This window comes from Hevea brasiliensis, chromosome 1, assembly GCF_030052815.1.
Source record: "Hevea brasiliensis isolate MT/VB/25A 57/8 chromosome 1, ASM3005281v1, whole genome shotgun sequence".
NCBI lineage: Eukaryota > Viridiplantae > Streptophyta > Magnoliopsida > Malpighiales > Euphorbiaceae > Hevea > Hevea brasiliensis.
In genome coordinates this window covers 105,655,067-105,667,659 of record NC_079493.1, presented here as the reverse complement: position 1 = coordinate 105,667,659, position 12,593 = coordinate 105,655,067, and positions in this window count along the sequence as shown.

Below are 12,593 nucleotides of genomic sequence, written 5' to 3'. Positions count from 1 at the left end.
TTCCTTCTTTGGAGAAGTGTTGAGGTGTGCCAGTAGAAGAGGATGTGAATGGATATCCATATATTTGAGCTAGCTAGCCTTGTGATGTGATTTCTTTTTAGCCTCTGGCTATTGAGATTATATTTGTTTCGAATGGCATGATATAACTGTGGATTTTATGAAATGTGTTTTGATACCTTGAAATGAACTTGGTTTTCATTTAAAATCTCATAATGCATGATTTGTGTTTAATTCTCATGTTCAACCAAATTTTTGAATAAATGTGATTTAAGTTTTGCATAAAGATTATTTTAGTATGTTATGCACCACTGAGTCCTAGTACTCAGCGATAGCTTCTATTGCTATTGCAGATACAGAGACTAGAGGAGCAGCAGACTGAGCTGCTGAGGTGTGAGGAGCCATTAGCTTGAAGTCATCGGGTATAATTTATACCCTAATTGTAAATATTTCTTTTGATGTATGTATTGCATATAAATGCATGGACATGTAAATGGGTCTTGATCAGCTTGTACAAAAATTTGTATGAAGTTTGTAATAAAGTTTAGTTTGTATTTCTTTTGATGTAAATTTTGTAAGAATGTATATAAATTATTTTGTCTCTAATAAAATATGAGTACAACTATTTTATTTAATTTAAATGAAATGTATTGCTAGTATGCTAAGGTTATTGAATTTTGAACTTGAGAAATTTATTGAAATGATTGTGAAATTGATTGAGTTTAATTGTGAAAGTGAAGTAGTGGTTGAGAAAATTTTTAGAAATGCTTTTTACAGGTATTGAAGAACTGTTTTCTCAAAATACAGACAGAACTCTATCAAAATTTTTATAAAATTTGCGAAAAAATAAAATGGGTCAAAATTTCCAACTAGCTTTCAACTTAATTACATGTTTAAATACTTATTAGTAAATGCTCACCACTTGTTAAAAGTAAGAAAATTGTTTTAAAATTCCTTGTAGGGTACTTAATGAATTATCGGTAGGTGAAGTTCGCTAGTTCATTAGGTAGTCTACGGGAATATGTCATGTCTTACAGAGGGGTAAGGTGTGACAGTCTCAAAACCCCCTTTTAGTCCGGTAGCTATTGTGGCTGCCGAAATCTTGGACTTTAGCTGCCGAACCTGGAAATTTTTCGTATTTTCCCGAGAAACTACATGCTTCAGCTGCCAAAAGAATGATTTTTGGCAACCAAACTTGGGAATTTCAAGAATTCTCAAGTTAAAAACCTGCAGAATTCATCTCCCAATAACATCCAAACTCACTGCAAGGTTTCAAAACACAATCCAAACATATAAACACATGTTTAAGGCAGGAAACAACTTGAAATTAAACTTAATTTCTATATGCATTTGCTAGGCACAAGAATCAAGATCTGCATCAACTTTGAGCATAACATTAAAAAATTTCTCAAGTTTATCAAAGAGGACTAGTCATAAAGGCCTACACACACTAGAAGCTTTAACAAAATTTAAAATAACACATAATAGTGCATCAAAGACCTCAAAACCCAATGTAGGGCATAATCCTTTACTTTACCCAACTTAACATCTCTCCTAAGCAACAAGCAATTAAAACTACCTATTCTTAACCTCATAAACATGCTTGTAATTCTACTTAAAGATCAAATAGGAAAAAGAATTACCTCTTTCCCTTGACCTTGAAGGTGGAAGGATTTATGATCCAAGCTTAAAATCCACTCTCACTTGACTTCCCAGATGACGAATCAAGCTTCAAACATGAAATTTGCTAAGTAAACCTCTCAAAACCCCACTTACATGTCACAGTAGTTCAATAAGAGAAAAAAAAAAAAAAAAAAAAAAAAAAAAAAAAAAAAGAGTTCAAGCTCTTTTGGATGGAAATTTCAAGTCTGGGATACTTTTTATATCCACACTTTCGAAGGACTTTTAGCTACTGAAAGCCATGCTTTCGGCTACCGAAAGCCATCCTTCCGGCTGCTGAAAGTCATTCTGTACAAAAGTGAAACTTGAGTTTCTCACCTGCTCAAACCCAAGAACTTTGACTTCCTACTTCCCGTATATAATCTTACATGTAACTATAAACGCATGCATAACCATATACATACATTTACATACATATTTATACATATATACATATATATTCATATCCTACCACCACTCCCTTGCCCGTGAAATTTTAAATTTCATAAGAATTTTTCGTCATCGATAAGAATTCTGACATCGGAGAATGGTAAGTGTTACATCAAGACTTCAGATTTCTCAATTGCAATCTTAGTTGGCATTACCCAAAAAAATATGGGATTTGGGATGATGATTAATTTGTGATATTGAAAAGGATTTAGCAATTGAAATTGTTAAAGAATAGCAGTATTGGGCCTAAAATGCCAGACAAAATTGGCTCAAATTGGGAGATCGTAACACATCTTTCTTCCATGCTAAAGTTATACAACATCGTAAAAGGAACTTCATTACTAGTTTGAGGGACGATAATGATAATGGCTCATGGGAACACTTTCTTCTAGAGATCAAGCAAATTGTTATTGATTACTTTAGTAAGCTCTATTCATCGTCGAGACCATCCAACTTTAATTCCTTTACTTTGGGGGCAAAACAGCGCATAACAAATGCAATGAAGAAGTAATTAACAAGGCACTTCTCTAGAGAGGAAATTTATCGAACAACCTTCTCAATCAATCCAACTAAGGCCTCGAGACAAGATGGGTTAATGGGGCAAATTTTACAAACGTACTGGCATATTATTAGTGATGAAGTGGTTGAGGCAATCCAAAATTTCTTTAAAAGAGGTAGAATGCTCAGGAAGATCAATCAAATAATTATTTCCTTAATTCCAGAGGTGAAACAAGTTCAATCTATTTGGGATTCTAGACGTATTGGCCTATGTACAATGCTCTATAAAATCATCACTAAGATTCTTACTCTTCGGCTATAAGTATTTATGAATGATATAATTGGGGAGGAACAGAGTGTCTTTACTCAAGGTTGCTTGATTTCGGATAATATTTTTATTAATCATGAGATTATGCACAATCTGAAGATGCAGACTAAAGGCAAAAGCTAAGGTATGGCTTTGAAACTTGATATTAGTAAAATATACGAATGTCTTAAATTAGATTATCTTCATCATATGATGAACGTGTTGGGCTTTAATGATACATGAATCAACTGGATTATGGAATGTGTCTCAACGGTTTCATATTCGATAAAGATTAATGGTCATCATACTAATATGATCACTCCATCTAGAGCACTGAGGCAAGGAGATCCATTATATCCTGACCCTTTCCTTTATATGTTGAAGGTTTATCTCATTACATTAAACAGTCATCCATATAAGGTTTCTTGATCTCACGATATGGGCCAACCATTTCTCACATTTTATTTACAGATGATTCTGTAATTTATTCGAATGCTACAATCAGAGAGGACATCAACATTAGGAAAATTCTATAAGATTATGTAGCTATGAGTGGCAAACAATTAATTTTAGCAAGTCAGCCTTAGCTTTTAGTCCAAACGCTCCCACATCAAATAAGAGGAGAATTGCTATAATTTTGGGGATTGAGAATTTGAATGGTCAACAAAAATTCTTGGGGCTGCCTACTACTATTAGTAAATCCAAATCAGAAGTGTTTGCGAGAATTAAGGAAGCTTTCATAGTAAATTGGCCAAATGGAAGGAATAACTCCTTTCAAAGGGTGGGAAGGAAACTCTCATCAAAGTTATGGTCTCATTAATCCTAAATTATGCAATGTCATGTTTTTTATTACCTTCCTCTTCATGCAATGATGTTAATTCACAAGTAGCAAACTTTTAATGGGGTTAAAAGGATGATGAAAGAAAGCTCCATTTGGTTAGTTGGAAACAACTTTGCAATTCAAAGCTTCATGGAGGTCTTGGGTTTAGAGATTTATAATGTTTTAACAAAGCTCTTATAGCTAGATAAGGATGGCATCTAATCTCTAATCCAAATTCCTTATTTGGTCACTTCTTTAAGGGGAAATACTACCCTTTCTCTTCCTCCCTTCATGCTCAACAAGGTAGCCACCCCTCTTGGGGATGGCAAAGTATTTTATGGTGTAAAGACATGCTTGAGAAATGTACTAAATGGCATATTGGAAATGGGAAATTAGTTCTTTGCAAAGAGGATTGTTAGATTCCTAAATCCTTCATGGATTGACCTTCTGTTAAGCAAAACCATGAACCTCACATTGTCTAGGTTACCTAACTTATAGACACTGCTACCAACATATGGAATCTAGAAATCTGAAGATAGAATTTTAATGAAAATGAGGTTCGTAACATTCTATGTATTCCAGTGAGTATGTCTAGTAAAGAAGATAGACTTATCTAACACTATGATAGGCTTAAATCTTATTCTGTGAAATCTGGCTATTTTCTTGCTAAAATGTTATCAAATGCCAATTCCTCAGGTGAGATTGCTGGACCAGGGCCTAATACATCAAGAAATCTCAATCTCTTTTGGAAACAAAATTGGAAAATTAGCTTTCTCTCCAAGCTTTCAATTTTTTTATGGTCTTTTCTTAAAGAAAGGCTACCCATAAATGCATTCCTTCATAAACATATGAATCATGCTTGTCCTAATTATGCCTTCTGAGGATGTTTGGAAACAACAAAACATATTTTCTTTAACTGCCTGTGTGCTGTCAAAATATGGTTTAACTCCCCTTTTCAGATTTGGTTTATTATGTTGCATGGGATGTCCTTAATTGATTGTTAGATTGAGCTTTTCTAGCTTCTAATCAATCAAAGGAAAGACAAAGAATTTGATCTTTTGCTAGTATTCTTACTTTGGCAAATTTGAAAAGGAAGAAATACTCTACTGTTTAATCAGAAATTGGTAACTTTCAAGAAGTTATAGGGGTTGCTTTAAACCATTTTGAAGACTTTAAGATTGCTAATGCTTTTAATATAACAATTCAATTGGTTTGGGTTCCACCTCTAAGGGATGTAGTCAAAATCAATTTTGATACTACCATTTCCATTTCTTCAAACATTGAAGCAATAGCTACAATAGCCCGAGACTACCTTAGAACTCCCCATGGTTGGAAACTTAAGAGATTTAAAGCTATAACTAATCCTCTCATTGTTGAACTCTAGCTTGCAGTGAAGCCCTTATCTTGGCTACCGATGAAGGTTTTAAGAACATCATCTTTGAGGGTGATGCTCTATCTGTGATTCAGTCACTCAATGGTAATTTGATGCCGATTGAAATTCAAGGAGTGATTGAGGATATTTCTATTCTTACATCTAGGTTTCAGAATGTTAAATTTTGCTTTGTCAAACGAGAATGCAACTGTATAGCCCATAATATAGCTACTAAGGGTCTGCATGATTATTCTTTTTTTTTATATATAACTCAATGTTGCAGTCGGCCTTTGTACAGGGCCAAATGGCCCTTTGATTCTTAATGAATTCCTTACTTTCGTCAGAAAAAAAAAAGGGAGAAGTCCCAAAAGCTCAACCAGGAGCAGGTCAACAACTAACATTGCTATATATACAAATCAATTACAAGGGATCAAAAAATTTGAAAAAAAAAAATTGAATAACTAAATAGTCAACTTGAAAATTACTAATGATAAAAATTTTAAAATAATTGTAAAGAAATTTAGAAATAATTCAATTGCTAAAAAAAAATCTCCATAAAGTAATGTTTTAAACTCTTGCAGGTTACGTACATGTGTCCTGCAAATTCCTTCATAAAAAAAATCCATTTAATCTTGTTTAGGACTTTGATGTTGAACAATATTTGGTGTAGGCTCATGCAGTACAAGCATAAACTTTAATTAGAATAAACATTATTTTTCATGTGTTAATTATTAATTAAAATATGCTTATTTCAGTTGTATTTGTTTGTTTGTTTGTGAATCCTTTGCAATAAGCTTGTAAATGGAGCATTAACTCTATTCATATGCCAATTGGATCCATTTTTCTATTAAAAAATAATTTTATTAATTATATAAAAAAATATAAATTTATTCTATTGAAAGTTAAACACCATGAAAGGTGCAAAAATAGCAATTTTAAAATTTTAATCGCTAGATTTTATGCATCACATGAAACCTCATTTATCTATTGCAAAATATCATATATTCTTTGTTACAACTTTTGTAACTCAATTGCTATTACCCTATTTGCCATTAGGAAACTAAAACTATAATTACAAAACTAAAGTATTAGGGATTTTACCTGATTAGGTGTTGAATCAAATCCAACACCAATCTGAGAAGCTTAGTCCTCTAGATGTCAGTCCTCTTGTCCGTCCACTTGAACAAATCGAACAACACCTCAACCTTTGAACTAAAAAACTTTTATGCTCTCTTTTGTTTTGCCAACACTTGTACAAATGAAGGATTCTTGGTTTCTATGGTTTTAATCTTTATGGGTAATTAGAGAAACAATTTCTCTAACTTTAATTCAAGAGTAAAACTTCTAATTTCTTTTGAATCTAACATATGAAGAAAGAGTGAAAAATTTTTGCTTGAGAGAAAATGAAGAAGAAAAAGAAGAGTTCTTCCAAAAGTTATCTTCAAAATGAAGATTTTGTCTTTCTATACTTTAGGGATTCCCATATCCTTAAAGAAATCTATAACACTTAGAGATTCAAATAAAAAGATGTTGGCTTGTTATGCTTAAAGAATTCTCATATCCCTAAAGTGTAAAGAAATCTATGCTTTAGGCAGTCCTATATCCCTAAAGTGTAATGAAATCTCCAACATTTGGAGATTTAAATCTCTAAACTCAATTAGTGAAGATAAGATTATCTTCCTCAAATTATTGTTAACTTTACAAATGTTATCACCTTATTCATTTAATTAGATGAGTTTTCAACATCTTATTATGCCACTTGTAAAGTTTTATTACTTTAGGGATTCAATCAAATTAAACTATTTAGGGATTTCCGTATCCCTAAAGTGTATAGAAATCTTTATCAAGCCAATTAGCTATTTTCTGTCATGGTTTCTCAAGCCATATTAGCCAAATAAATTCTTCTACTTTATAATTTATATCACATATAAATTATTAATTAATTAATCAAGCTTATATTTAAGCACTTTAAATATTAGCTTATATTCTTCTAATAAACCCAATAGGTTGAATTTAGTTTTAAGTCATGCTAGGAACTTTGCAATCTAATTGCAAACTAAATTTATTAATTTAATTAATCAATTAAACTATTTAATTAACTAATCAAATCAATTATGCCATGATCATTTGTTCTTATGTGTGTAACTTCTTTGGTTCTTTACTAATTGACCATGATAATAATATTAACTCTTTAACATTATTGGAACTCTTTCCATACTTAAAGTAAAATTCCTTTTTTACTCTTAGTTGTCATAATTCATGATTGACACCGAGCATAGTGCATCATGACTACCCAACTAATGATGAATTAATTTGTCCCTTATCTTTTGAACCTTGATCATACATACCATGCACTAAAATTTCTCTATTACATTCTAGCTAGAGTCATAGTTTATGTTAAACCCTAATTACTTGGAATCATATGTCTTCATCTTAATTCTAATTCTTGATTAATAAAACTTTTCCATCAAAAACTCTTTTCTGACTTAGTCTATCTGTCTTAGCCAGGAACTTTATTTGTCAAGAACAATTTATATAGGCATAGGATTTTATCCCTGTTTACTTGGGGCAACGAATCCTATCTTGACTAAATACCTATCTCCATATATAACTAGTCAAAGCCAATATACACCTTTATATCTATACCTAGTATAAGTATGTAAGCGGTACCAAACTCAAACCACTTAAATATAAGATAATCATATTATCTCAAGTTAAGAGACTATATGCACTAGTATGATCTAGATGATAATATATTAACAAGAGTAAACTCCATGTATATGTCATCTACGCATCACTGGTTCAGCTTACTTATCTTTTAAGTGCCAACTATATTTGTCCCGACATCCTAATGTCATATGGCATGAGACTCACCATTTCACTTCTATTAGCATCTTATACTAATTTGTGAAAACAAATAGAGGTGATAGTCTAACTGGATAGAAGATGCCCAACATAATATCCTTGACTATGAACCAATATTTTATAGCACTTGTACTAGACAATTCTGTTACTCATATTCTCAACTCTTTGAGAATGGAACTTCCAACAATAAGCTAAAGGCTTGTTTGATTGAACTTAAACATTTCAAGTTAAAAGGAAACATAAAAGCCATTTATTAGGAATTATGTTTACAATACACAGCACTATGGTGTTACTCTAGGGCACACCACTAACATCTATAACATCTTATATAATACCTTAGAAGATATTTGTGGTGGAAATAACATAGCCCTAGGGATTGATTATTGAATTTACATCTAAGGAGCATGTAATTGATTATGTGAACTCATACCTATGGTAGAAGATAACTATAAAAAGAAAATGGCATGAAACATGATGAATATACATATTAAATAATGGAACACAAACACTAATAGAATATACAATTGTCATACATAAAATTCACCCTTGGATCTTGAGTGAAAAAATATGATGGTTATGATGAATATATAATAGTTTGCTATGAAAATCCTTCAACCACTCGTTGCACTTTTCCTTAAAAAAGTTAAAAAAAAAAAAAAGTAGAATTAGTAATATTACATATTGACAAAAAGTTCATCCTTTCTTAAAAAAATGTCTAAACAAAATCATATTAATAATATGAACACACTTACCAAAATTTACTATTTCCTTTCTTGCTTTATCTTACATTTCTCAAAATACCCTTTAAACCTAGCATTGGAGACACACTTTAGTTTTACACGTGGATGATTTAAAATTGGTTCACTAAAAATGATCTCATACTCCTTAGTATGATCGCCATCTTTTGTTTGATTTTCCTCTATCTCATCTGCATTTATTGCCAATTCAGCTAGCATACTCTCCATTTGCACATTTCTCTTATGAAAAAGATCACGATAAACTTGTCTAGTCGTTTCATTCCTTTGACATTTTGAAATAAAGTTTGTAGGCACTACACGTCAAGGAATTTCAATACATAGTTTTTATCTCAATTGTTGAATGAGTAGATAATTAGGTTTCTTCACAATCAAATATCTTTTTCTCTACAAACTTACTCCATCAATTCAATATATACTTTTTAGGGATTCTTATAACATTCTTCATGATATAAACTCTTAATGCATGTGAACAAAGAATAACCATGGATTCAAACTTTTTACAACAGAAATTAATTTCAATAGTAGCCATATTAAACTAAACTATGCGTGACCTTGAATTTTGTGCTCCCCCATCACTTAACAAATGCAAATATTGTCATGACAATAAACTACTTTTGAAGTTGTTGCTACACCATTAAGAAATTCTTGCTCAAATAGCTTGAAGATTTTGATGTTATAGACTTTTGCAACATGATTCATAATCCCACTAGTTTTAATAACAGAAGTAGGCACCCCTTGTTTACAATCAAATCATACAATGCCTCAAATGCACGCCAATCTGCTACTTGTTTCTCAAAAGCAAGCATAAATTTGCTTAATGAGGTAGTTTTGCTTGCTAAATTATTCAATACATTATTTGAACTCTCACTATGCTGGCAAGACTTAATTTCACCTGAAAAAGAAATGTCTACTTAAACCTGTGCATCATTTTTCATGGTCATTGTAACAACCGGATTTATTTTGCATGAAATATTTTTCAATTAAGTATTATTTTATTAATATATTATTCATGTGTTAAATTAATATTTTTATTTTTGTTCCTCAAATGGTGATTTTAAAGACATTATTTACATATACTATCATTACATTAAATAAAATTGAATTTTGATTAAATGAAATTTTAGTGGATCAAATTGTTAAATTTATTTCATTAAAATAATTTAGAGTTAATTATATTTTTACTATTATTATGAAAATATTATTTAATATATGTATTATTAACAAATTGCATATTTATTGTTATATTTTGGACCTCCTTGTAATAGCCTAAAAAGTTTGAGAATTTAAGAGAAATTAAAAGTAAAAAAAAAAAAAGGAAAATAGCCAGCAGCTTCCCCTCCCTCCCACTCTTTCTCTATCATCACCCTTTTTCTCCCCTATTCTTCTCTTCGCCGGTGAGCTTCCAGCCACTAATAATAGCCTGTGAGAAACCCCACCACCTAGGTGACACCGGCAAGCCATCTGCTGGCCGAAGTAACACTAGCAACAGCATAAATGTAGGACATTTCTCCTTCAACACACGCGTAGGGGAGGCAACTTTTAGGCACAATTCTAGCTTCATCTGAAGTCTAATCAGGATGTTTTTTGTGGCATTGAAAAGCTCATTTCATGATCTTTCTTTTAGGACTAATCTTGCATCAACTGGTGGCTGGATGAGTGAGATCAAGGGGAGAGTTTATTTCATGAGCTTTCGTGACTTTTTGATCAGATACCGGCCAACTGGTGGCCAGTTTGGATGATCGAACCTGGGAATCATCATATACACTCCTTAAGCTTCATTTTGACACCAATTATGCCTTAATCAGAGATCAAATGGAGAAGATGCTCATTGGACGACCTAAACTAAATCGACCGATATTGGGTGATCAGAGCAGAGTTTTGATAAACCATCTGTGGACCTATCACCAACAACTCATGGGAATCTTGGATATGCACTCGGATTGACAACAGCTCATCGGTGCCCAGGACCGAGTTTTCGACCTGATCCAGATGCTCTGTCACACCTTACCCCTCTGTAAGGCATAACATGATTCCATAGTATACCTAATGAATTACCGAACTTCGCCTACCAATAACTTATTAAATACACTCAAGGGATTTTAAACCAATTTCCATTTCTTTTTAAAGTGGTGGGTAATTTTGAAGAGGTATTAAAAACCTTTAATTGAAGTTAAGTCATAATCAAATTTTTAATTAATTTAAAATCTCTGTAATTTTTACAAAAAATTTGATAGTGCCGTCTATAATTTGGGAAAACAGTTCTTCAAAAACCTGTAAAAACACTCCCAATATATATATCTCAACCCCAAACTCCAATATTTTCAACTCAACTCAATTTCAACAACACAATCTCAGGCAATTCATTATAAAAAATAAAAAAATAAAAATAAAATAAAAAAACTTTTCAAACATAAACTCAGGAATTTTCATAGCTGGGGAATAACAGTTTCATATTACAAGAATTTACATTGATCAATAACAAAGTTTCAAAATTTTGTTTTACAACTGCTCATGTCTTATGTACATACATACAGCTATACATACATCGAAATAACAATTTACAAGGGCATAATTTATATACCCGGTAATAATATAAAAATTCTGATCACTTCAATCCCAAGTAGCTTACTCTGCTGCTTTATCCATCTTTTTACCTGCGACAGCAATAAAAAGCTATCGCTGAGCCATTGACTCAGTGGTGCACAACTTAAAGAAAATAATAAGTTAAACAGCAAATAAATCACAATTGTTCAAATTAAATCAATTGAGATGTTAACACATTTAAAATCATATTTTATTTTTAAAGCCAGAAAATTTCTTAAAATAAATCAAATCACAAAACAATTTCTTTTGAAATGTCACACAGCTTAATCATGACTCAATTATCCAATTCATCCTAGTAGCCAAAGGCTAATGAGGAATACCAAGGCTAGCTAGCACAAATATATGAGTACTCATTCAATTCGTCCTCAACTGGCACATACCTCAACACTTCAGTCAGAGAGGGAATTCAAATCAATTCATCACACTAAGCAAGCTAGTGAGGAATTCAAACAAATAATCATGATTGCTGTGGTTTTAAACCATTTTAACCAATTTTCAAACATCAAAATAACCATTGATCCACATTCAAACTAATTTCTTAATATTTGGGCCAACAACACATAAATTGTATTATTTTAAATATTCAATATAAAAGAGGTCATAAATTAAATAATTTAATTTCACAATTCATTCAAATCAAAATCCAAATTGAAATTTGAAAATGAACTAGTTGTGCACAAACCTCAAATGAGTCACCTCTTGGCCTTGACTCATTTTTTCTTGATCCTTCCCAGTGTCTCTTTTTACTGAAATACAAAATTTTAAAGTGTTTTAGTACTCATTCAAATCACTTCTAGTAAGTAATCCAACAATTAAATTTTTATAGACTTAATCTACTCAATACGATTTATAAAATTTGGGTCCTTTACATTTTTAGTTATGGTGGTACTATTCATTTCACTATTCAAGTCAAAATATTGACTTTTTTCATCTTTAATAGGTATGTTAATTCTAAATTCACCCACATACCACATTTTGAGTTAAAATTATGTTAGCATTGATTGCCAATTGAAATTCCAAACTCCCTAAGTGAAATTTCAAAATTTCAGTTTTTGTCTCTTGGGTTTACTGTTCCATTAGCCTATGCTACAGTGGAAATTTGGCCAACTTTCTTTCATCAAAATTGTTCCTTAGTGTGTCTAGTTTATTTCCCCTTTTTAATCACTCTATTTGGAATTTTATATCTCAAGTTATGGCCATTTAACCATAACTGGCCGGATTGACTAAAGTCCAGATTTCTGGGTAAGTTTAGGGTTCTGGCAT